Raw genomic sequence first — 25,108 nt, forward strand, 5'->3', positions numbered from 1 at the left:
GGCTATGGATATGCACACTGATGTATGCCAGGAATTCAAACGAAATTCTTTTCCATACAGTGAATGAAAAATTTGCTAAAAAAGAGAGTCTGCAAAGCTCACAGTGCCCTCCTCAATTCCAAATGCATGCAGTGCCGAGCTACGGTTTTGGGTATTTCGTAAGAATATTTAAAAATGTACCAGAATGCATCGACTGTTTAACAGAGTCGGTTCCGACCAGGCTTCAGAATCACTCTTCAGAAAACTGAACGATGACATGACAACGGGTTTGTCCAGTTCGTCCTATCGCAACTTAGCTTTTTGAAATAAAGAGTACATTCTTTGCTTTTTACAGCTTGTCTTTTTTGCTCCACATCCTTGTGGAAGATCTTTCCTTCGGACAGCGACCTCCAGCTCAGTTTGACGTCTGCGTTCACCCCCTGGTCCTTCAGCTGCTGTTTAAGCTGGAAGCAAAGAGAGAGAGAGAAAACAGACTTGTTCAACCGCGTCCCTCGACCCTTTTGGCGTCGCCAGACAGCTGTTTCCAGCAGACTCTGCTACACATTTACATGTATATGCTACAGACTACAATTCATTGACGGTTGAATAGCTTGAAAAGTCCTCCTTTTATGTTTCAGTTAACTTTCTCTGAGCTCCTCTTATCTGCCTCTGACACTCCCATTTCTGCCTTTTCTTTTTGTTCTGCACTAAAACATATAAAACAATGATCTTGTACTCCACCGTCAGGATATTAAACAGCTGTTGAATGACATGAACGGGGACACCCTTCACAGGAAGGGGCTGCAGCACCTATTTCCTGAAGAGGCTGAGGGGCTGTAGTATCCGCCAGAAGAGGCTTCAGGAGACTGCCAGTCTGCAGAAGAAGCCTGGTTCTGGAGTGGGTAGAAACATCCCTCACCCTCTGAACTCCTGGACGAAGCAGAGGACCACCTCCCCAGCTGGCCCGTGAGAGAGAGACTTCAGCTGCACTGCTGTAGATGCTGCAAGACAGCACCACCTCCTCTCTGCTCCTTTCCATCAAGCACGCACATCTTTCTATTGTTGGTCAGTCTCGCACACAGGAACGCTCTCTTTTGTGACGTTATTTACTTTTGGCATTTTTTCTATAGTTAAGTACCATTTGGGCCCTACTCAGGCTGATTCTTTATTTACCGATGGATCCCCAGGAAAGACGTTTGATCAGCGTTTTTTTTTTTTTTTTAATCAAGACCGGATGAGAGAATAAAAATAGAAAATTAAAGCTGCAAGCAGCAATGAACGGGCCTCCACCCTTGTGCACGTTCAGGCTGCAGTGGAAGCTTGTATGACTTGCATGTAGATTCTTCAGGCCTGGACATTTAGCGGATGACACCACCCACGACTCTCTATACCAAAACATTCAAAAGTTATGGTAGAAAGTAGGATCCATCACATATGGACCAATCCGATGAAGGGGCGGGGCTAATTTGCAGCAATTATGTTCAAGGACTCAAAACTGAGTCCAATGACACCACCCACAAGTCTTTATGTCCAACCATTCAAAATGTATTGCAGAAAATCTGAGGTATCACATATTGACCAATCAGAAGGGGCGGGGCTAATTCATGCCAATGAAGGTCAAGTACTCAAAACCATGTCCGATGAGACCACCCACGACTCTCTATGTCAAACCATTCAAAAGTTATGGCAGAAAAACGTTTTCTAGGGGGCGCTGTTGAGCCGTTAGGCCACGCCCATTAATGCAAACCATGAAATATCACATTTATTGCCAGGCCTGGCTTGCATGCAAAAGTTGGTGACTTTTGGGGAACTATCAAATATGGACCAATCAGATGAAGGGGAGGCGCGCTCTTTGGCGTCTAGCGTCGCCACGGTAACGCTTTTGAAAGAGAAAAGTAATGCGCGACATCGCAGGATGGAGACGCACATTTTGATGTATAACACAAGTTAGGAGGCCAGCCAGGTTCTTTCCTCTCTTTTATTGTTCAACTGTTGCACTGTAGGTGTTTTGCAAATAAAAAAATAAATAAGTAGTGGAAGTGAGATAAGATAAATAATTTTTTGAAACTAAACAGTGTCCTGCTCGTGAGTGGCCACGACAATATATATATATATATATATATATATATATATATATATATAAATATTGTCCTTTACTGAATTAAATGGTTGCTAATCAATAATTCCGCCAATTAATTAGCCCTTATAACATTATGACCTTTAATTTAAAATATTCATATTTTAGATTCTAGGTCATCTTATAACCGTCAAACACAATGACAACTAGCGAAACTTGATACCTTGTTTTAGCATGTTGTTTTCAGTTGTAAGAGCTTCCTTCATCTTTTTTGCTGTACAGCACACACTTGTATCTTTCATGCCACGAATAAAGTCATTTCATTTGTAGTTATGTGTTTCACTTTTATTACAAACAAAGAGCTAGATATTAGTGTTGGTGTGTTACATTTATTATGAACAGATACAAAATGGTATACAAATCTTAAACTTCAAAATATCAACATGTACAAATTTGAAAAAGGTTCACAAATTTTAAACATTTCGTTAGCCTCATAGCATAATCCTAGACGACATGATGGTACCAGGTCCTAGAGGACATGATGGTACCAGGTCCTAGAGGACATGATGGTACCAGGTCCTAGAGGACATGATGGTACCAGGTCCTAGAGGACATGATGGTACCAGGTCCTGGGAGGACATGATGGTACCAGGTCTCTGCACTTGTCTCTGAAGTAGTCCATGAGCCAGACCACCAATTGCAATCAAACAGGTGGGCAATTTCTAATATGTTTTTTTGAGTTGCTACACATCCCTAGTTGACAGTTTGGCATGATAGCCCTTGCAGACTGGTAGCTTATTGGTGGTGATCATGCATTTAATATATGGACCCCTATAGCAAAAATACGAGAGCGGCGTATGGTGCTTGTTTGGTGTTATGGGACTTGTTAACTACTTGTTGACTACTCAGACTGCCTAAATCAATCTAATATGTTCCTCAGATATTGGAGAACTGAAATAATGGTATTTTAGGTTTCCCAGATGAAATCTGAGGCTGTTCCAGCCTTCTTTTTAGAAAAACTTCATAGGCGGAAATCAAAATGTACCTTTTCTGTTGTGGTTCTTTCCACAGCAGAGTAATTGAATAATATAAACATTAATTTGTGGACCATATTTGACACCCCCCAGGCCTCACCTTTCAGCAGGTACCAGATGTATGCCTGTAGCCCTTATACTTCTTGAGATATACTCATTTTTGTGTATGCATGTTGTTTTAGGCAGAATCTCGCCTGGATTTCAGCTGAATAGGGTGGTCAGTGGTCAGCCTGGAAGTCCAACGAAGGGGGTTGGGGGTTCTGCTGGCAGGTGGTAGAAAGGCTTGGGTCCAGAAAGCACGAGGGAAAGGTCCAGGGCAAGTCCGTGGGGAATGTGATAGGGGTCATGAAGAAGACGCGAGGGTGTCTTGAGAGGTCCAGTATTTATGGGGAATGAGAGAAACACAGGTGAGACATTCAGTTAGAGAAAAATACAAAATACTTGAGTCATTGAATAGATGGGTGACACCTTCTCAAGATCCGTCCTCAGTTTCAGAATCAGTCAGGTGATCTGAGATCAGATAGAGATCATCCTCTTGTGGTTGATTCTCGCAGGTCCTTAATTTGCACAGGTGGGTGCATTTCAAACCATTTGCCATACACTAGCATTCAGGTAGCTTGCATTCACGGCTGCAGTTGCAAGACAGCAGACACCAGGACTGCCCCAGCTCAAGGAAAACTTCTTGGAGATGTTCTGATCCTTTGGAGCTTCAAAGCTCCAAGCTTCCCACGCCCTGCGAAAGCACTCACAGTATCGCATCCAGTGAATGCATGCATTCCAATGAGAGCATTGCAGACCCCATCTCCCAGCCCCTGACTTAGCTTGGTGATATCCAGATACCTCACTTGGTTTTTTGTTCCACATTTTTGGAATAGGGGACAAGAAATATCTGTAGCAAACGCCAGGCAGAGCACAAGCACATCTGTATCTTCAGCTGTTATCACAACAGCACTGTAGCCTGCCTCCGCAGCATGGGCTGCATGCAAAATCACCCTTGTGTCAGCCTCTTCTTGATTTGTCTTTAGGTCTGCAACTTCTTCCCACTGATCTTTAGTGATGTGCAAGCAACTTTCTCCACTAGCGACATACAGCTCCTTGTTGTTCAGCTTCTGTCTCAGCTTTGGTGTTTTGAACTCAGCCACTAAGAACGTAATAAGATTTGCTTTGTTGGTCGAGCTGCTGAGGAACCTTCTCCATTGCTGGATCCGGTGACCTGGTGCAATGTTACGGAACTGTGGTGCTGTGCTTCCTGTGGTGCCACCCCATTTCTCTCTCTCAACATTTTTGATAGAATCCTCCCGATAAACATCAAAGACAATATCAATTCTCTGACTACTGGCTCCCTCATGTAAGATCAGAGAAAAGACAGAGTCTGCAAGTTGAGAGAATGTCTTCTCATTGCCCTGAACCTCTGTACCAAACTCATCCCATCGATGATGGTAGCAGATGGCACAGGGATGGTCTCTGCTGGCATGACTTGCTTCTCCAGCTCCCTGGCCAGAACAGCTTTGCTTGTCTTCTTCAGTGTTGTTGTGCGTCTCGGGTAGCTTGGCTGTCCAGTTATCGAAGGCTAATGATGATTCTATTAAAGAATTATTAATAATTAATAAAGTGGACTATTTATCAAATTGAATGACCAATATGATAATAATTCTCGTCGGGGCACCACTCCGGGGGCCTTAAATCCGGAGAAATTTGATAACTAAACAGCAGAAAATCAGTCTCATTATGATTTGAATTATCCTGCAGAACAGCAAATCTTACAGAATAACAATGAAGGCGTGATATCCGAACACTAGGCTCTGCTTAAACAAATCAATTTGTGACCAAATCTTGCATGAAATAACAACCACCACTCATGAAGAATCAATCAGGATTTATTTACATACGAGTATCAAAAGATGGTAAATAAATACCCAATAAATCCCGATGGCGAAATGGCTTAAGTATTATAAAACAATTAATTAACTAGGAAAACAACAATCAATAAAATGAAATGAAAGTTAAATGCATGGAATGAAAAGAAAAGAATCAAATGTAATAATAATAAAGATGATAAAGAACACAACAATGATAACGTACAGTAATACGCATACAGTAATCTCATTAAACATAAGTTCAGCTTTACACCGTTCTAACTGACTGATCGCCCAAACGCCACCTCACGTCTCCTCTGGATTCTGGATCTGCGGGCTCTGTCGGTGGTGACCGGGTTCCTGCCGGGGGTTCCCGGTGTCGGAGAGGTCCGGTTCAGCTTTGACCCCACCGCCGATCGCTTCTGGCGGGGATGCTCCGATAGCGAGCGGTCCCTCAGTCTCTGTCCTGCTCCTACTTCAAAAAGAAAAGGGCAACAGTTGCTGCAGCGGCGCCTCACGCCGGCTCTCTGGTCCTGACCGCGGCCTCAACACCGGCCTCGTTGCGACGGGGGGGCCGGTTCCTCCCTCGAAACGTCGGCTCACGTCCCGTGTGTGTCGCAGGGCTGCGGGAGGGGTTCGCGGGTCCAAGGCTGGAGCTTCTACAGCGGGTTCTGGCGGAGCAGTCTTCCTGGACGGCACGGTTCCTGGTGTGGAGAAAGTGCTCAAAGGAAGAAAGGAGTTAGCAGACAGAGAGAGTTGAGAGTGCCGTGCTCTGGTATCGGATTTTACGCCCGGCCTGTTAATGCAGGTCCGGAACGGCTCCCCCCCCCGCCCCAGGCTCTCGGGGAGTAGATGCGGCAGCGGCTGCACCGTCGGCAGGCACGTCCGTTCGGTCCGCTGGCTGAAGGAGAGAGTGAGCACTGGGCAGGAAGGGAGCTTTTGAGTTCCGCGGGCTGCGTGATGTCACCAGCCCCTGGCAAGTGATTGGGTGCTTCCCGCTTTTGGGCTTGGGGCGGTTTTACTGAGAGGGACAGTCCCCCCCTTCAGGGCTCGCTTCCTGGGGCTCCACTGAGTCTGAACCCCCCTTGGTGTCGTCACCCCAGGTAGTCTGTTCCTGGTCCCTTTGCGTTGTCTTTTCCTTTGTTCCTCCAGGTCTGGCGGGAACCCTGCTGGGTTTGTGGGGGCTATACTGCGCCTGACCCCCCTCCTAGGTGTCGTAAACTTACTATCTCGAGCTAGGCAGTGGGGGGTCGTAAACGGACTATCTCGGCCGAGATCACCAGGAGGCACATTGCAGCCGATTTTCAGCTGAGCAGTTTCAAAGTTGGATATACACATTCACAAAATGTTCATACACATTTATAAGTCCAGAGTTCACGTGGGCGACGCCCAACAGTGTTCCATCTCCATTGGCAAGTGACCATGGCAATGGCCCTAGAGGGTGGGAAAGGACATCAACCGTCTTAAGATGGCGGCTCTCTGCTGCCAGGACCATGAGGCCGAAGAGCTTTCTGTCAGCCTGCAAAACAACTTTTCTTGGATTGCTTGTAGATGGCTTCTTCCGGATGTCAGTAAAAGTCTTAAGTTTATTCTTGCTCATCTTGTCATAGAACTGGGCCTTTGGTTTTTGTTCTACAAGTCAGTCCCGCTTGAAGGTCTCGTATGCTTCTGTGCCAATTGTATGGGCATCAAGAAGGTCCCTTGCTACATCTGGAGGGGCGAGGGTACCTGTTGCTAAGCTGACAAACTCACTTTGATTTGGGTCAAAAGGGTCCGTCCAGTCAACTTCGACCAGCTTCACAATGGACGGTACATCTGCTTCATCTCTGTGGATTCTGGGCCTCTGTAGGTCTGGGTGGCTGATATGAGACTGGCCATTTCCCACCATAGCTCGGAGCTGCTTGAGGAACATGCTGCAGTACTCAGATGTTAGGTAATACCTCTCCACGGCAGCTCGTTTCAGGCTGAAGCCCTTTGTGCCACCTGCTGTCTGGGTATCCTTATTTTTCTCGATGGTTTGATCAACAGGGATCCGGCCGAAAGGATTCTGGCTACCAAGTTGGACACTGAAGCCACCCTGCATGAACTGGTGGTGCACATCTGGATGATCAATGGGCAGACGTGTCATTGTGGAGTAGTAATATGGGAGGAAACGTGAGTAATTCAGCCTGTCATAAGCAAAGCACCATGGGATCATAGCGCGGATTGAGGCTAGGTGCAGCATCCAATCCTCTTCTCTTGAAGCACGGAGCAAGCCTAGCAAGATCTCAACTATGTCGAGGTAAGACATCCAGAAAGCTGCCAATGGTTCACCATTCCTGAGGGAATCAAGATACTCTTGGAAAAAGTGTAGGATGTGATTGCAGGATGGATCATCCATGAGCTCTGTGAAGGATGCCTGTGACACTTCATCATGAAAAGTGGAGATGCTTCCAAGGGCTTCTTCCAGACATTGAATCTCTGCTCTGTGGTTGTCTTGGATCCATGGGAGGAATCCCTTCCAGGCTAGCCTCATGATCGCCTCATACATGACCTTGTGAAGTCTGACAGCACGGTTGTACTTGCGCCCTTCCATCACAGCAGTGATAGATCCTTCTGCAATCACTCCGGACTCCACACACAAGTCACGCAGGCCAGCATCCTGAAACCTCTTCCCCAGGATTGATAACAGGTTGCAGATGGTATGGAAAGCTCCCATTCTCAGTATAATGTTCTAGAACGTCTCTTGCTTCCAAGTGATTTCTGCTGCCTTGGCGTAGAGTGCTTGGTCAAAGACACAAACAATCTCCTCCAATCCAAGGCTCTCCATGATGTTTGGGTCAGGACTTCATTGACAGTCGACATCTCAGTTGCTGGGGCGTTGATTGTTGGCAGATAACTGACAGTGTCCTGCACCACATGGATGTTGTTGCGTGTGAGGATGTTGAACCCAGTCCAACTGTTTATGGTTTGGTCTTCTGTGTTGGATATCCGGGTGAGCAGCCAGATCCAGTTCTTGACTCTGGAATCCTGGATCTGTTTCTCCGGATGAGGATTCTTTTTAATATACTTGTATCAACACTGGGCTATCCTTTGAAGTAGGGTGAATCATTCAATATGGAAAAAATATGAAATTAATCTTTCTCACCTGATCGAGTGACAGCATGTTGACAGCACAGTTTATTGACAGCAAGTGAATCTCGCTGTGTGTGTGAGCATACTGGAAGCATACTTATAGGGCAATATGGATCTATTATTAGGATCTTCCTCCAAAATTACTCAACACTGAACCTCCATTTCAGCCATTGTGCAAATAAGTGTTGTATGCTCTGAACACTGCGGAAACTTCACACATTCCCTATAGTGAAATGGATAAAGTATAATTTGCATAGCCTACATAAACATAAAATCTCAGAAAATGTGCAATCCATTTTTTTCTTTGTTTTGAGGTTGGTAATAAACTGGGAAGGTTTCATAGTGATATCTGTATTATATATTTTCTACCCTATTCAGCTGAAATCCAGGCAAGATTCTGCCTAAAACAACATGCATACACAAAAATAGGTATATATCAAAAAGCATAAGGGCTACAGGCATAAATCTGGTACCTGCTGAAAGGTGGGGCCTGTGGGTGTCAAATATGGTCCACAAATTAATGTTTATATTATTCAATTACTCTGCTGTGGAAAGAAACACAACAGAAAACTTAAATGTTGATTTCCGCCTATGAAGTTTTTCTAAAAAGGCTGGAACAGCCTCAGATTTCATCTGGGAAACCTAAAATACCATTATTTTAAGTTATCCAATATCTGAGGAACATATTCAATTGATTTAGGCAGTCTGAATAGTCAACAAGTAGTTAACAAGTCCCATAACACCAAACAAGCACCATACGCTGCTCTCGTATTTCCGCTATAGGGGTCCATATATTAAATGCATGATAACCACCAATAAGCTACCAGTCTGCAAGGGCTATCATGCCAACCTGTCAACTAGGGATGTGTAGCAGCTCAAAAAAACATATTAGAAATTGCCCACCTGTTTGATTGCAATTGGTCAATTTTGGGCTCTTGGCTCATGGCCTAAAGACAGAATTGGTGTAAAACTTATTACATGTCCCAACGTGGGTATATGTTTAAACATAAAGAAGCATTTTTGTTGCAGCCAGCATATTATGATATATAACCTGGTAACTCAGAGTTCCTCTGCAGGAACTGCTCCTTGAGGTCTCAGCAGACCTGATCCTTTCCACTGGAATCATCAAGCCACGCTGTGTTGTGCTGCCTGTTGATCATCATGGCCCCCATCTCTGTTGCATCTACCATCGCTGGTGTTGACTCCCCCCATCTCTGTTGTGTCTACCATGGCTGCTGTTGACTCCCCCCATCTCTGTTGTGCCTACCATCTACCATCGCTGCTGTTGACTCCCCCCATCTATGTTGTGTCTACCATCTACCATCTACCATCCATGCTGTTGACTCCCCCCATCTTTGTTGTGTCTACCATCTACCATCCATGCTGTTGACTCCCCCCATCTCTGTTGTGTCTACCATCTACCATTGCTGCTGTTGACTCCCCCATCTCTGTTGTGTCTACCATCTACCATCGCTGCTGTTGACTCCCCCCATCTCTGTTGTGTCTATCATCTACCATCCCTGCTGTTGACTCCCCCCATCTCTGTTGTGTTTACCATCTACCATCGCTGCTGTTGACTCCCCCATCTCTGTTGTGTCTACCATCGCTGCTGTTGACTCCCCCCATCTCTGTTGTGTCTACCATCTACCATCGCTGCTGTTGACTCCCCCCATCTCTATTGTGTCTACCATCTACCATCGCTGCTGTTGACTCCCCCCATCTCTGTTGTGTCTACCATCTACCCTCGCTGCTGTTGACTCCCCCCATCTCTGTTGTGTCTATCATCTACCATCGCTGCTGTTGACTCTCCCCATCTCTGTTGTGTCTACCATCTACCATCGCTGCTGTTGACCCTCCCCATCTCTGTTGTGTCTACCATCTACCATCGCTGCTGTTGACTCTCCCCATCTCTGTTGTGTCTACCATCTACCATCGCTGCTGTTGACTCCCCCCCATCTCTGTTGTGTATACCATCGCTGCTGTTGACCCGCCCCATCTCTGTTGCGTCTATCATCTACCATCGCTGTTGTTGACCCTCCACATCTCTGTTGTGTCTCCAATCTACCATCCCTGCTGTTGACTCCCCCCATCTCTGTTGTGTCTACCATCTACCATCGCTGCTGTTGACTCTCCCCATCTCTGTTGTGTCTACCATCTACCATCGCTGCTGTTGACTCCCCCCATCTCTGTTGTGTATACCATCGCTGCTGTTGACCCTCCCCATCTCCTATGCGTCTACCATCTACCATCGCTTCTGTTGACCCTCCACATCTCTGTTGTGTCTACCATCTACCATCCCTGCTGTTGACTCCCCCCATCTCTGTTGTGTCTACCATCTACCATCGCTGCTGTTGACTCCCCCCATCTCTGGTGCATCTACCATCTACCATCGCTGCTGTTGACTCCCCCCATCTCTGTTGTGTCTACCATCTACCATCGCTGCTGTTGACTCCCCCCATCTCTGTTGTGTCTACCATCTACCATCCCTGCTGTTGATTCCCCCCATCTCTGTTGTGTCTACCATCGCTGCTGTTGACTCCCCCCATCTCTGTTGTGTCTACCATCTACCATCGCTGCTGTTGACTCCCCCCATCTCTGTTGTGTCTACCATCTACCATCCCTGCTGTTGACTCCCCCCATCTCTGTTGTGTCTACCATCTACCATTGCTGCTGTTGACCCTCCCCATCTCTGTTGCGTCTACCATCTACCATCGCTACTGTTGACTCCCTCCATCTCTGTTGTGTCTACCATCTACCATCGCTGCTGTTGACTCCCCCCATCTCTGTTGTGTCTACCATCTACCATCCCTGCCGTTGACTCCCCCCATCTCTGTTGTGTCTACCATCTACCATTGCTGCTGTTGACCCTCCCCATCTCTGTTGCGTCTACCATCTACCATTGCTACTGTTGACTCCCCCCATCTCTGTTGTGTCTACCATCGCTGCTGTTGACTCTCCCCATCTCTGTTGCGTCTACCATCGCTGCTGTTGACTCCCCCCATCTCTGTTGCTGCTTCTGCAGAGGGTTACAAAAATGAAAAATTATTTATATCTTATTCATTTTATGTCAGACATATGGATGGTCTAGTTGTCAGAATAATCACATTATTGGTTCCATATTATGTTCTTTGCAAATATAATCATGACTACTTTCATTAAACTGTGTTTTAGGTACTTTGATTTATAAACAGTCACACCGGGTTCATTTTGAACCAGGAAAACAGCTGTGATTGGTTTTAAATCAGTATTCTGATTAAACCTGATCAGTGTGTTATAATATACACGCATTTTCATTAAAGTCAGACAATAATGCCCAAAAAAGTAATGTAAAGTTGGAACGAAGTTGGAGAATAACACATTTAACACAGAATTAGGTTATAATTTATGTAATGTGTTATTGGTAGTCAAACATAACATGAGCATAAGTTACTGAATAAGCCCTCACCCCTGCACGCTTGAGGGTTAAATGTAAATGTACAGGTAAATCGTTATTTAGCAGACGCTTTTATCCAAAGCGACGTGCATAACATTACAGAACATACAGAACAAAACATTCTTTGAACAAAGGCAACAAGTTTTAGCAACTAAGCAACTTACCGTTATTTTGATCTGCTCTGGTGTCGGAGCCTCCATCTCCTTTCACTTCTGGGTGAACCCCCCCAGAGGAAATTCTCGAGCACGTGCAGACTGCAATATCCGATCCTCCGTATACATGGCGTTAAAGGTATAGTCAGTAATGTTGGAGAGCTAGCAAGATTTGAAAGTGGCACCTCCTCTAAGCCCCTCCCCCTCCTCCCCCTCCCGTCAGCGCTCCGTCCAAAGCCCCGCCCCCTCCTCTAAGCCCCGCCCCCTCCTCCCCCTCCCGTCAGGGACAGCACATTTTCAACAAAACTACCCCATGTTTCATTCACCTGTAAGTAAACTATATTATTATTATAATGAATGTAATGAATTTTGTGTTTTTATATAACTTCGTTATTTTGCTTGTTAGAGCTTTCACGACCAGAGCAGTGGCTCCGACCCTACCTACAGTCCGGAGAAGGTCTTCAGGTCATAGGGGTGCTAGAGCGAGAGGAGGCCGTGTGAGAGGGGCTGCACCGCCTACAAGCCGAAGGCTGTGGAGGATCTTCCAGACCCAGGGGAGAGCAACAAACAATTCCGCTGCATACCGGCAATATGTTGTGTGGCAATATGAGGGCACTGGGAGCTGGGAACAAAGTAGTAATTCCTAGTTGCTGTGTCTGGAAAATGAGAGAGCGCTACCCAGATCCACATGGACAGTATGTAGATTTCATCCCTAGTAGGGTGTAAACAAATAGCATTGTCTTGAGCCCTGCAGTTTATACTGTGTACTGCTTTATTGTTATTGTTCTTTGTAAAATTTGCACTGAGGTGGACAAAGTCCTAAGTTCTGTTTATTTATTGTTATTTATATTTTGTCATATTTGAATATAAAAGAGAAAACGATAAATGCCTTTCCTTTACTATTTCAGCATAAACAAGTTATTACATTTCTCACCTTCTTACCTGCTAAATGAATAATGACAACGAATGTGGTATAACACCTTGTTTTATTTAAAAAAATACAAAATAGAACAATCATAAATACTATTTTTACACAAGTATCTATAGTTTTGCCACCTCTGGGTGTCAAACAATCTGTATTTACAGAAGAAAAGCCATGTCCAGGGACGGCTGACAGATCAGGCTTTGCATGAGGTGTCACTGTGAGCTGTGGCCGTCTAGTCCTTGGGCAGTGATTTACCTTTAGGGGGAATATCACAATTACACATCTGACAACAATTACTGCATTTCAAAGACACAATGAATGACAACACTTCAACTATGTTTCCATTTCACACAGTAACAAACATTCATGACAGTTTTCTAAGTGGTTTATCTTTGGCTTTGTTTATATAACTACAGGTGCATCTCAAAAATTAGAATATCATGGATAAGTTCAATATTTTTGTAAGATATTTTAGAAATTACAGAAAACAAAAATATATAAATATTTTCATGGTGTCTGAAAATATGTATACATATTTTATTTATTTTTCATTTCCTGAAATATCTTACAAAAAAATATTGAACTTTTCCACAATATTCAAATTTTTGGATATGCACCTGTATTTTAGATCACAAGTTATGATATGGATTTTTCAAATGACCTTTTCCATATAAGCATGTTAGCACTTCATGATCAAGCTACAATACTGTAAGAAAACTCACCTAGCCCTCTGCTGAGTTGACTCTGCAAAAGCTCCTGCGTTGACGGGGCAGGGACACCTGACAGAACCCCATGTTGACGGATCGTCAGGTCTCTTTCTTGCGGTCCGTGGCAGACCCCCAGTAGCGACAACCTGCGCCAGAATCGCACTTTGGCTTTTGGCGTTACAAGTAACGCTGGAGGTGGTATTTTTGGCTGCAAACGTAACTCGAGTGTGTGAAGTTTTCCGGCAAGATTTTCGACGTGACGAGTGCGCGCATGGGACAGAGGGGGGCGTGGGCGGGACTTAAAATGAAGGCATCTGATTGGTTCTTTCCCCCCTGCCAATCCTCTGGTCCTCTGACCAAACCGTTTCATTCGGTGCGCACAAAACAGATTGGTCAGAGTTTTTACAGGATTAAAGCTATAAGAGAGGTCGGACATTTTTCTTTCCTTTTTCTGAACACATTATTCACTGGCTACTCTCAGGATGGAAGGACCATTTCACCCAGTATAACAATAAATGTTTTTGAATAGGATTACAGACTATACCTTTAACAACCCGACTGCGAACGGGTTATCTAGGTGCTGCAACCCGATTACTAAGTGTCCGACATAGGTCCGAAATAGGTCCAAAGTAGATCAGTTTAGGTGTTTACATGCAGTTTAAAAGTCCGAACGATGTCTTATACGATCAGAAACCCGATTGAACTGCTGCATGTAAACGTACTGAGTGAAGTTCGATCACATCGCATGGGACACGCTTTGTGTACGCAGCCGGCTGCTCTTCTGCCCAGAGAGGCTTTGTTCCCTCCCCTGCTACACGTCATTCAGGCAGCCAATCAGCACAGAGCCTCATTATCATAGCCCCGTCCACTCAGAATCCCTCATAGAGAAGGAGGTTAGAAGCGGTAAAAATAAAGACATGGCCCAGAGGTTGAATATCTGATTCATGTAGAAAAAACAAGCTTTTGATTGTTTTTAAGACATTCAAGGCCTGTTTAAAATATACATTAAAGGGGACCTATTATGAAAAACACGTTTTTTCTCACCCTGCCAACTCAGAGAAGGTGAAATCCCATGGAATTCTGCAGGGTCTGCTCCCCCCGCCTGACTGAGTCTTCCAGTGTCATGTGGTTTTTACGAGCCAGTCTGAATCTGCGCCTATGGTGACGTCACCCTAGGCGCAGAGGTTTGGCCTCCGCTGCTGAAACCACGCCCACAACCAACTCAGCCGGCTGGAGCTTCAGCCATTGTTCAGCAGCGGTGGCTGTTTCCACAGCGAGGGGACAGTTAAGATGAGGTTTTGCATCGACACTTACCCTTATAAAAGGATCAGTACCAACAGCACGGACCCGGCAACTGCACACGAGTCAGCGGTAAGAACGTTATTTTTTTATGTTATTTATATTTGTCTACAAGTATGATCTTTGCATGGGCTAAGTATTTAGCTTAGCTCGGAGCTCCGGGGCCGCTCACGGACCGGACCGGTGAGAATCCCCGACGGGTACCGTAATATATTTTTCTTCTGTTCATTTCAGATCTTCCAAGCAAAAGGCTGATTTAAGGTTCTGCGTTACACCAACGCAGAGCCTACGGCGTAGGCTCCGTGGCGGGGCGCCTGGAGCGGACGGAGCGACTACCGAGAAGGAAACGGAGGCGGGCCCGAAGACCAGTCTCTGCCCAAAGACCGGGCGGTGGTTCCTCCGGGAGAAACCGCCGCCCGAGCGGGAGCCGATGCGTCAGCTGCCGCTCGGGCAGCGGGCTCCGTCGTTTACTGTTGAAGGATTGTTAAAGAATAGATGCGTGGGCTGGCGTGTCTGCTGGGTTGGACTGTTGTTCGGGCTTTTTCAAAAGCCGGCATCATTTCCGAGGGGCCGTACGGCAGGAAAATGACTCGGCTATCAGCGCGGCCAGAGAGCTGCGGGCTCTGCCCGTCGCAGCTGCAGTTCTCCTGGTCTCATTGATCAGGCTCGGATGAATGCAGAAACGGAGGATGGAGATTTCGATGGGTTTGATTAATGTAATAACTTAAATAAAGCACAATCAAACTAAGTTTTTTAAATACCACACTTGTATGCTTGTGTGTGTGTGTGTGTGTGTGTGTGTGTGTGTGTGTGTGTGTGTGTGTGTGTGTGTGTGTGTGTGTGTGTGGTTGTTAGTCTTCCTGTGTGAAGACGAGGTGACTAAAGGCTGATTTATGGTTCTGCGTTTCACCAACGCAGAGCCTACGGCGTAGGGTACGCGCCGATTTAACGCAGAACCGTAAATCAGGCTTTAAGATCCGTTTACAGCGTGTAACTGAATGCGAGCGTCCGACTATCACGTGTGACATCGGACGCTCTCTGTCCACGCTGAAACCGATAAACTCGCGGCCAGTTAGGACAGTCAATACAAAAAAAATAAAGCAATGGATTTTATTTTGTCGCAGAAGCTCCCTGGCATGGGACATGCAGCCGGCTGCTCTTCTGGCCGGAGCGAGGCTTATGCTCCTCCCCTGCTACACGTCATTCAGGGAGCCAATCAGCACAGAGCCTCATTATCATACCCCCCCCTTCCCTTAGAATGAAGCACAGAAAAAGGGGTTAGAAGCGGTAAAACCAGGGGTTAATTTGTGCCGGATCCTGCCGGAACAAGATCCGGCACCTCTCGATTTTGGCCTCCCTGCGTTCCGGGACTTATTTGGGCAGATCCGGCACCTCTCTGTATATAAAACAATAATGATATAAAAAAGTTTTTTTTAATGTATAAAAAATAATAATATGCATAAATTCATGTACAGAACAAATTCCAAGCATTTCATGTTGTTTATAAAGATTTAACGTCATTTGAAAGAGTCGGAGATTTGTTGATGCAATGAAAAGATGGGCCAGCAAACCACGCCCCTGACCAAAAAAACTTTGGAAATTTGCTGGATCTGGGGAGCCAGCAGCGAGCAACGCAAACATGTCAAAAAGACAGCTGAATTTACTGTCTTTTTTCAAAAAGAAGGAAGAGTTGCATGATTCTTCAAAACGAATCAGAAAAGCAACAAGCGGCGATAAGGGCAGCTGCAGCACAATCAATGTGGTCCTTGCGCCGCGGACCACATACACATGAATGGATTTGTGTCGGTTGCTGTGGATTATGTTCTCACTACAAATAAAAAAACGGGCTGAAGCCCCCCCAAATTTGATCTCAGCCCCCCCAAAATTAAGAGGACATTTTTCCCTTTCCAACGATACCAATATTGTGTTTGTACAATTTAAAACTGCGTTATTTTGGGGTTGATGCAGCCGCATCTCTCTGCCTGCCATCACTGCACTGTGTCCAGCAATGTCCCGCCCACAGCTCCGTCTGATTGGTTACACACAGAGACAGGCACGGGAAACAGCCAATCAGCGGTGAAGGCTGTGCATGCTCTGTGCTCACACAAACAGAGGGGAGAATAAGTTTAGCCGGGTAGAGAAGCTCCGGAGAGGATATGTTTCCAAGGTAAGTTAAGGCAGCAGACACCCTATTATTGTTATTCTAGCTTTCCAAATTGCACCAGATTGATGCATTTAAATGCATTATGCTCAAAAAATTGCATGCAAAATTTTGTGACTTTTTGGGCACGTTTAGGGGGGCAAAAAGGCCCTCCTTTCGTCAGAAGAAGAAAAAGAAAAAGAAAGAAAGAAAAAAAAAAATTCCTACAGATACAATAGGGCCTTCGCACTTCGTGCTCGGGCCCTAAATATATAAGACCTATTATGAAAAACACGTTTTTTCTTGTTTTAACATATATAAAGTGGTCTCCCCTCACCCTGCCAACTCAGAGAGGGACGAATGCAGTCGAATTCTGCAGTGTCTGTTCACCCCGCCCGACTGAATCCCACAGTGTGATGTGACTTCTACGAGCCGTTCAGAATCTGCTCCCATCCTTATGTAACGACAGGAGCCGATTTCCATGGGTCAGCCTCCGCTGCTGAAACCACGCCCACAACTAACTCCGCCGGTGGCTCTATTAGTACCGTTGTGGGAATTGCAGAAAAACGCGGAGACAAATTCCCATTCAAAAAACGTGTGTTGTTTATTAGAAAACCTCAGAACACTGAAACACAAAATGGAGCTGTCCAGCAGCTAGAACCGCATGGAGCTCAACGTCATGACCACATTTAAAGGGGCCTCATCCCTGAACCATACTAGTTGCATGAAGGACAACATACTGCATTTAATAATGAACGGTGTGTAGGACCACACTTGATAAATAAGGTGAATTATGTCCGTAACATTCACTACACAGGTCCCCCCAGAATTCACCATATTTGAAAAAAAGAAAAACACATCAGTCACCGGGGAGGGGGGCGTATCAACCGTCCACAGCAGCTGCGCTGTACGGGAGGCTGATTCGAGCTGACTGCGGCAGGGGTCACGTCGTGACACAGGTGCGGGGCAGGCAGCGGGGGAGGCTGGGGAGGGGGGGAAACAGGGGGCGGGGGCCGAGCGGGAGGCCGCCCCCGTCGTGGGGGTTGGGCGAGTTCAACAGGCTTACCCACGTCCAAGTGAGCTGGTTTGAGGCGGTCAATGGAGAGGCGCTCCGGTTTACCGCCCATGTCCACCACAAAATGTTTGTCCCCTGCCTCCAAAACCCGGAATGGGCCCTCGTAGGGCGGGTGTAGCGGTCCCCGGTGGGCATCGCGGCGAATGAAAACATAACCAGCCGCCTTAAGTGCAGCCGGGACGTGCGACTGAGGCAGGCCATGATGGGAAGTAGGGACAGGCGCAAAAAGTCTTGCATTGCCCAGCAGAGCGGACCGCTGGAGAGCAGCAGACCAAGGAACCGTGGTGTTAGGGACAAAATCCCCTGGAACCCGCAGCGGCTGCCCATAAACAAGCTCGGCAGATGAGGACTGTAGGTCCTCCTTTGGCGCAGTCCTGATGCCCAGCATCACCCATGGGAGTTTGTCAACCCAGTTATTGTCTTTGAGGCTGGCACGCAGGGCAGCCTTCATTGACCTGTGAAACTGTTCACAGAGACCGTTAGCCTGCGGGTGATAGGCAGTAGTGCGGTGGAGTTTGACTCCGAGGTTCTGTGCGACAGCGGTCCACAGTTCAGACGTGAACTGTGCGCCTCGGTCAGAGGATATATCTGACGGAGTGCCAAAACGAGCAACCCAGGTGCTGAGAAAAGCCCGTGCCACCTCCACAGATGCCACCGACGTCAATGGCACTGCCTCAGGCCAGCGGGTCGTCCTGTCAACCATGGTCAACAGGTACGAGAACCCGTGAGAGGAGGGCAGAGGGCCGACCAGATCCACATTTACATGGTCAAAACGTCTCTCAGGAACCGGGAACAACTCTAGCGGGGCTTTAGTGTGGCGGTGGACCTTGGCTCGTTGGCACTCGACACAGGTGTTAGCCCAGTCCCTAACGTCCTTCTTGAGGCCGTGCCAGACAAATTTTGCCGCAACCAGTCTCTGTGACGCCTTCGAACCCGGATGTGAGAGACCATGTATGGCATCAAACACCTGTCGTCTCCACCCTGAGGGAACAATGGGCCGAGGACTGCCTGTGGAGACGTCACACAGGAGCGTGGTACTAGTATCACCAAAGACCACGTCTTCGATCTTAAGCCCTGTGGTAGAGGCCTTCAGGAGCTGCACGTCAGGGTCTATGGCCTGATCTGCTGCCATGCGGGCATAATCAAAACCAAGATGGACCGCCCCAGCCACAGCCCGTGACAGGCAGTCTGCCACGTGGTTGTTCTTACCGGCAACATGCCGCAAGTCCGTGGTGAACTCGGAAATGAACAACAGACGGGCGGGCGGGCGGACCACGGCTCAGCCACCTTAGCCATGGCAAAAGTCAGTGGCTTGTGGTCGACAAAAGCAGTGAAATGTCGTCCTTCCAGCAGGGAACGAAAGTGTCTGATGGCGAGGTAGAGACCAAACAGCTCCCGATCGAAAGTGCTGTACTTTCGCTCGCTGGGACACAACTGACGGCTAAAGAAAGCCAGTGGCTGCCAGGCCCCGTCTACCCACTGCTCGTAAACCGCACCAACAGCGTAATCTGAGGCGTCTGAGGTGATGGCGATGGAGGATGTTGGGGAAGGATGCGCCAGCATGGTGGCGTCTGCCAGGGCTGCTTTGGTGGCAGCAAAAGCCTTGTCCATGCACTCAGACCAGTTCACAAGGTGCTTGGGTTTACCTTTCAAGGCCTCATGCAAGGGTTGCATGAGCTGAGCGGCTCGAGGGATGAAGCGTTGGTAAAAGTTCACCATGCCAAGGAATTCTTGCAGGGATTTTACGGTCAGCGGGCGCGGGAACCGCGTGACCGCCTCCACTTTTGATGGGAGAGGGACTGCACCATCCTTTGTAACCCTGTGTCCCAGAAAGTCAATGGTGGAGAGACCAAATTGGCACTTGGCAGGGTTAACAATCAGCCCGTGTCGGCTAAGCCGCTCAAAAAGAGCTCGGAGGGGTGACAGGTGCTGAGATTTGGACGCACTCGCTACCAAAAGACGTTGAAAAGACTGGGCTGCATTTTTAAGGCCAAATGGCATGCGCAGGAACTCAAAAAGACCAAATGGTGTGATCACAGCTGTTTTGGGAATGTCCAGCGTGTGTACCGGCACCTGATGATATCCTCGGACGAGGTCCACCTTGGAAAAAATCACCTTACCCGCCAGGTGCGCTGAAAAATCCTGTATGTTCGGGACCGGGTATCGGTCAGGTGTTGTTGCGTCATTAAGCCGCCGGTAGTCACCACACGGGCGCTAGCCGCCCCCGGGTTTAGGGACAATGTGGAGAGGCGACGCCCACGGGCTGTCGGAGCGGCGGACTATACCCAGGCGTTCCATGTTTGCAAACTCAGCCTTTGCAACGCCAAGCTTGGTCGGGTCGAGGCGCTGAGCGCGGGCGTAGACGGGCAGACCAGTAGTGGCGATGTGGTGCTCCACACCATGCTTCACAGCAGACGCAGAGAAAGTGGGCCGAGTGATCGCTGGAAACTCCGCAAGCAGACGGTGGAAATCATCCGAAACTGAGAGCAAACTAGATAAGTGTACGGATTCAGTCCCGCTGACCTCACACGCAAAAGAACAAAACGTGACGGCATCAATCAAACGGCGGTTCTTTACATCTATCAAAAGTCCATGTGCACACAGAAAATCGGCGCCGAGGAGGGGAAAAGCAACCTTTGCCGTAACAAAGTCCCATCCAAACCGCTGTCCTCCAAAACACAACTCAACATACCTCGTTCCGTATGTGCGGATGGGGCTGCCGTTGGCAGCCTCCATAGGGGGGCCGTGGCTGTCAGTCACCATGTCCAAACGGGATGCAGGCAGGACGCTCCTCTGAGCGCCCGTGTCGCACAGGAACCGCCGTCCGGAGATGCTGTCCCGGATGAAAAGCAGCCTGCCTCCGCGGCCGGCACTCATGGCCACTACTGAGCGGCACTTGGTAGCCTTGGGTCCGAACTTTGTGTGATAAAAACACAAGCCGACCTGTTGTAGAGCAGAAGAGTGTTGCCGGGGAGAAGCGGCCGCAGCAACGAGCGCAGAGCCATCCCGCGTCACCGGAGCGGGCTGCGCGGGGAGAAACGCGGCCACAAATTCTCCCTGACTCGCCAGAAAAAACTTATCAGCCTCCTCAGCCAGTCTCCGACAGTCAGTGATCGCGGTGTTGGCCAGAGCAGCCCTGACTTGGGAGGGCAGCTGACGCAGAAAAAGTTGGGTGAAAAGAAAATTGGGTCTGTGTTCACCCAGGAGGTCCAGCATGCGGTCCATGAGCTCGGACGGCTTGCTGTCACCCAGTCCCTGAAGGGAGAAGAGCCTGCTGGCTCTCTCAGCATCCGACAGTTCAAACGTCTTCAACAGGTGAGATTTGAGAGCTATATATTTATCCGTCGCCGGGGGATTTTTAAGAAGGCTCACCACTCTGGATGCAGTAGAATTTCCAAGAGCCGACACAACGTAGTAGTATTTCGTCGTATCCGCGGTGATCTCCCGCAAAGCGAACTGCGCTTCAGTTTGGGCGAACCATGCAGATGCCGACAATTCCCAGAATTCGGGGAGTTTGAGGGTAACAGCGTTCGTAGACATGGTCGTGTCGTGTCTCTGGATACGTCCAGCAGACAAACGTCGGGGTCACCAGTGTGGGAATTGCAGAAAAACGCGGAGACAATTTCCATTCAAAAAACGTGTGTTGTTTATTAGAAAACCTCAGAACACTGAAACACAAAATGGAGCTGTCCAGCAGCTAGAACCGCATGGAGCTCAACGTCATGACCACATTTAAAGGGGCCTCATCCCTGAACCATACTAGTTGCATGAAGGACAACATACTGCATTTAATAATGAACGGTGTGTAGGACCACACTTGATAAATAAGGTGAATTATGTCCGTAACATTCACTACCCCTGTAATACATTTATTTCTGTTTATGGTTTCAGATCTTCCAAGCACCTGAAGCTGTTCAACGACACCTTGAGAAGACGCACGGTCCTTCCTTGAGCCAGCAATAGTGCATACATAGTATTTATATACAACTTAGTTTTATTTTTTTAACAATAAAGTTTGTAAAATTTGTGAAAATTCAGTGTTGTGATTTCTGGTAACATATGAAATGATGAGGAATCGGAGTAAATAACTGTGGTGTAACTGTTTAGAATTCAATTAAATCTTCCTGTGTGAAGACGAAGTGACTAAAGGCTGATTTATGGTTCCGCGTTACACCAACGCATAGCCTACGGCGTAGGGTACGCGTCGATTTAACGCAGAACCGTAAATCAGGCTTTAAGATCCGTTTACACCGTGTAACTGAATGAGAGCGTCCGACTATCGCGTCGAGCTGCGTGACATCGGACGCTCTCTGTCCACACTGAAACCGATAAACTCGCGGCCAGTTAGGACAGCACAATACAAAAAAAATAAAGCAGTGGAATTGATTTAGTCGCAGAAGCTTCTCTCATGGGACACGCTTTGTGTACGCAGCTGGCTGTTCTCCCCGGAGCGAGGCTTTGTTCCCTCCCCTCCTACACGTCATTCAGGCAGCCAATCAGCACAGAGCCTCATTATCATAGCCCTGCCCCTCAGAATCCCACATAGAGAAGGAGGTTAGAAGCGGTAAAACTAGAGACATGGCCCACAGGCTGAATTTCTGATTTATGTAGAAAAAACAAGCTTTAGATTGTTTTTAAGACATTCAAGGCCTGTTTAAAATATACATTAAATGCCATAATAGGTACCCCTTAAGTAAATTTTTTGTATATTGGAAATATTGCATTTTTTTTATTAATGGGCAATTGTGAATAGTCTTCTTTTTTATTTTAATAACATGGTTATTAATACCTCATTTTGATTTGAAAGATTGTTTAGGCTGTTTCTAGTAAGTTAACCACAATAGAAAAGGACATCCATTTTGCATGAACACAAATGGAACTGGAATAGTTTTTTCTATTCCATATTTGTTTTTGTCTATTGTCTGCTTTCTATCACGTATATATGCATAACCTAATCCAGATGTGTGCATGTTTCCTGACATTTCAGTGATGATAATGTTTGTGCCCATAACACGCATTTAGTGCAGTTTTGTCTCTGAACTTTCAAACACATTCTCTATGATTATAATAAACACAGTTATATTTGATTAAGTTTTGACTAATGAAACATCTTACTAGTTTGTAAAATTCCTTCTTAGTTATGAGTCATGCTAGAATGCTTAAAATCAATGTTGTTCTGACGTTATCATGTTTTTTGTTTTATTAAGACATCAATTTTGGTGGTTTATTACATAATATACCCCATTATTATGGTTTATATTATGTAATATGTTTTTTTTATATGTGCCATATAAAAAAAGTGTAACATTCGCTTTTTGTAATAACCGACGCAATATGTAACAACTTATTACAAAATGCGGCAAACTTTATTACATATTGCGTTCAAGAATTTTATTACAAAATGCGGCAAGTTATTACATAATGTGGCGTTATTACACAATGTGAAAATGTATTACATTATTACATAATGCAGCGTTATTACATAATGTGGTGTTACAGGCCCCATTAGCTTTTCATGTGCACTGCAATGCGCATTGTTTAAATGTAGTGTTAGTTGACAGTGTGAAATGCATCCCTGAAGCTAATTGCTTCTTTTCCCTTTTGCAGAAACTGTATCTTTGTGTCAGGGTCATATGTGCACCAAAGATGGCTTAAAGGGGACCTATTATGAAAAACACATTTTTTCTTGCTTTAACATAAAGTGGTCTCCCCTCACCCTGCCAACTCAGAGGAGGAAAGAAACCAAATTCTGCAGTGTATGTACGGCCGCCCGGATGATCCGTCCAGTGTAATGTGGCTTCTACGAGCCGTTCAGATTCTGCTCCCTCCTGTCGTTACGTGATGACAAAAGCGATGCGTGAAACCACGCCCACAACTAGCTCCGCCGGCCGGAGCTTCAGCCATTTTTTCGTAGCGGTGTATCGCGTCATTCGCGTCAGGCAGCCAATCAGCACAGAGCCTCATTATCATAGCCCCGCCCACTCAGAATCCCGAATAGAGAAGGAGGTTAGAAACTGGAAAGATAAAGACATGGCTCAGAGGCTGAATTTCTAATTTATTTAGCAAAAACAATCAAAAGCTTGTTTTTAAGACATTCAAGGCCTGTTTAAAATAGGTGTTTCCATAAGAGGTCCCCTTTAAAAGGAGCTTGAGGCCGGATTGAGGCAGGATTTATGAAAAAAATGTGTATACGTTTTAAGTTTTCTAGTAATAATGTCAGATGAAGCGTTCCAAACCAAAAAGGATGAGCCCTCTAGTGTATCTCTCCGTTGCCTTGAACAGGCTGTGTGCTGCAAAATGTGCTGCAATTCGGGCCCAAATTTCCCGCGCTGGGCTGCGGATGTGACGTCACATGACGCTGCATGCGCGTTCTCCCCGTTCTCCCGTGCCGGCTTCGCTGTTGGCTGCAGTACCCCCGACGGCCGTCGTGGTGAAGGGTGGCGCTAGAGAGTCTCATTTCTTAAAAGGAGCCTCATGTTCCTTTAAGGTACAGAGGGGGATGTTTCAGGGGACTCCAAAAGAGTTACAAAGGCTGATAGAGACACGGTGGGCATGTAGGTATGATACTTGCAAGACAGTGAGAGACAGACTGCCAGCCATCGTACGTCTACTAAAAAAAAATCAGAAGAGCAAAATGGCGACAGAGCAATAGAGGCAAGAGGTTTATTAGCCCAAATAGATCTCACGTTTGTTGGCCTCCTTGTAACATTCCCCAGTGTTCTTGGTGGGATAAAATATCTGTCAGATATTTCACAGTCCCCGCAACTCGATTTGGTCAAGCTGTCACACTTGTTGACTGTCTTGTTGACACACTGGAGAGTTACAGAGAGGGCTCTCTTTAATGACATCTGGGACAAAACTCTAGCTCTTATGCCCCTTTTGCACTAGTACTTACTCGGCCCGACTCGGCTCGTCACGCCTCTACCCGTTTTGTCCCTGTTTGTTTTTCCACAGCCAGGGGAGAAGTGGGCAGGTTGGGGTGAAGCTGCTGTGACGTACTCGATTGCGCAACCGCTTTGTTCATGTCGGCGCTGATCAGAAATCAGCTGGAGCCGCGAGCGGCTGAGAGTAAAACAGCCCGTCTACATCCCTTTTTTAATTCTCTCCTCAGCCACCAGGTTTATGAACATCTCTACCTCAGAGTTGGATCACCAAACAGATGTTTTGCGCTTTATAATAAAATCGCTGCGAGCCGCGGGTCGCTCTCGAGCTGACTCCCGCTTCCTGATTCAAACGTCTGACGGCCCCGCCCCCGACCAATCAGTGGCACGGAGGGTGATGACGGCCCCGCCCCCCGACCAATCAGTGGCGCGGAGG

The sequence above is a fragment of the Cololabis saira genome, chromosome 8 (assembly GCF_033807715.1).
Source record: "Cololabis saira isolate AMF1-May2022 chromosome 8, fColSai1.1, whole genome shotgun sequence".
In the NCBI taxonomy this organism is placed as follows: Eukaryota; Metazoa; Chordata; class Actinopteri; order Beloniformes; family Belonidae; genus Cololabis; species Cololabis saira.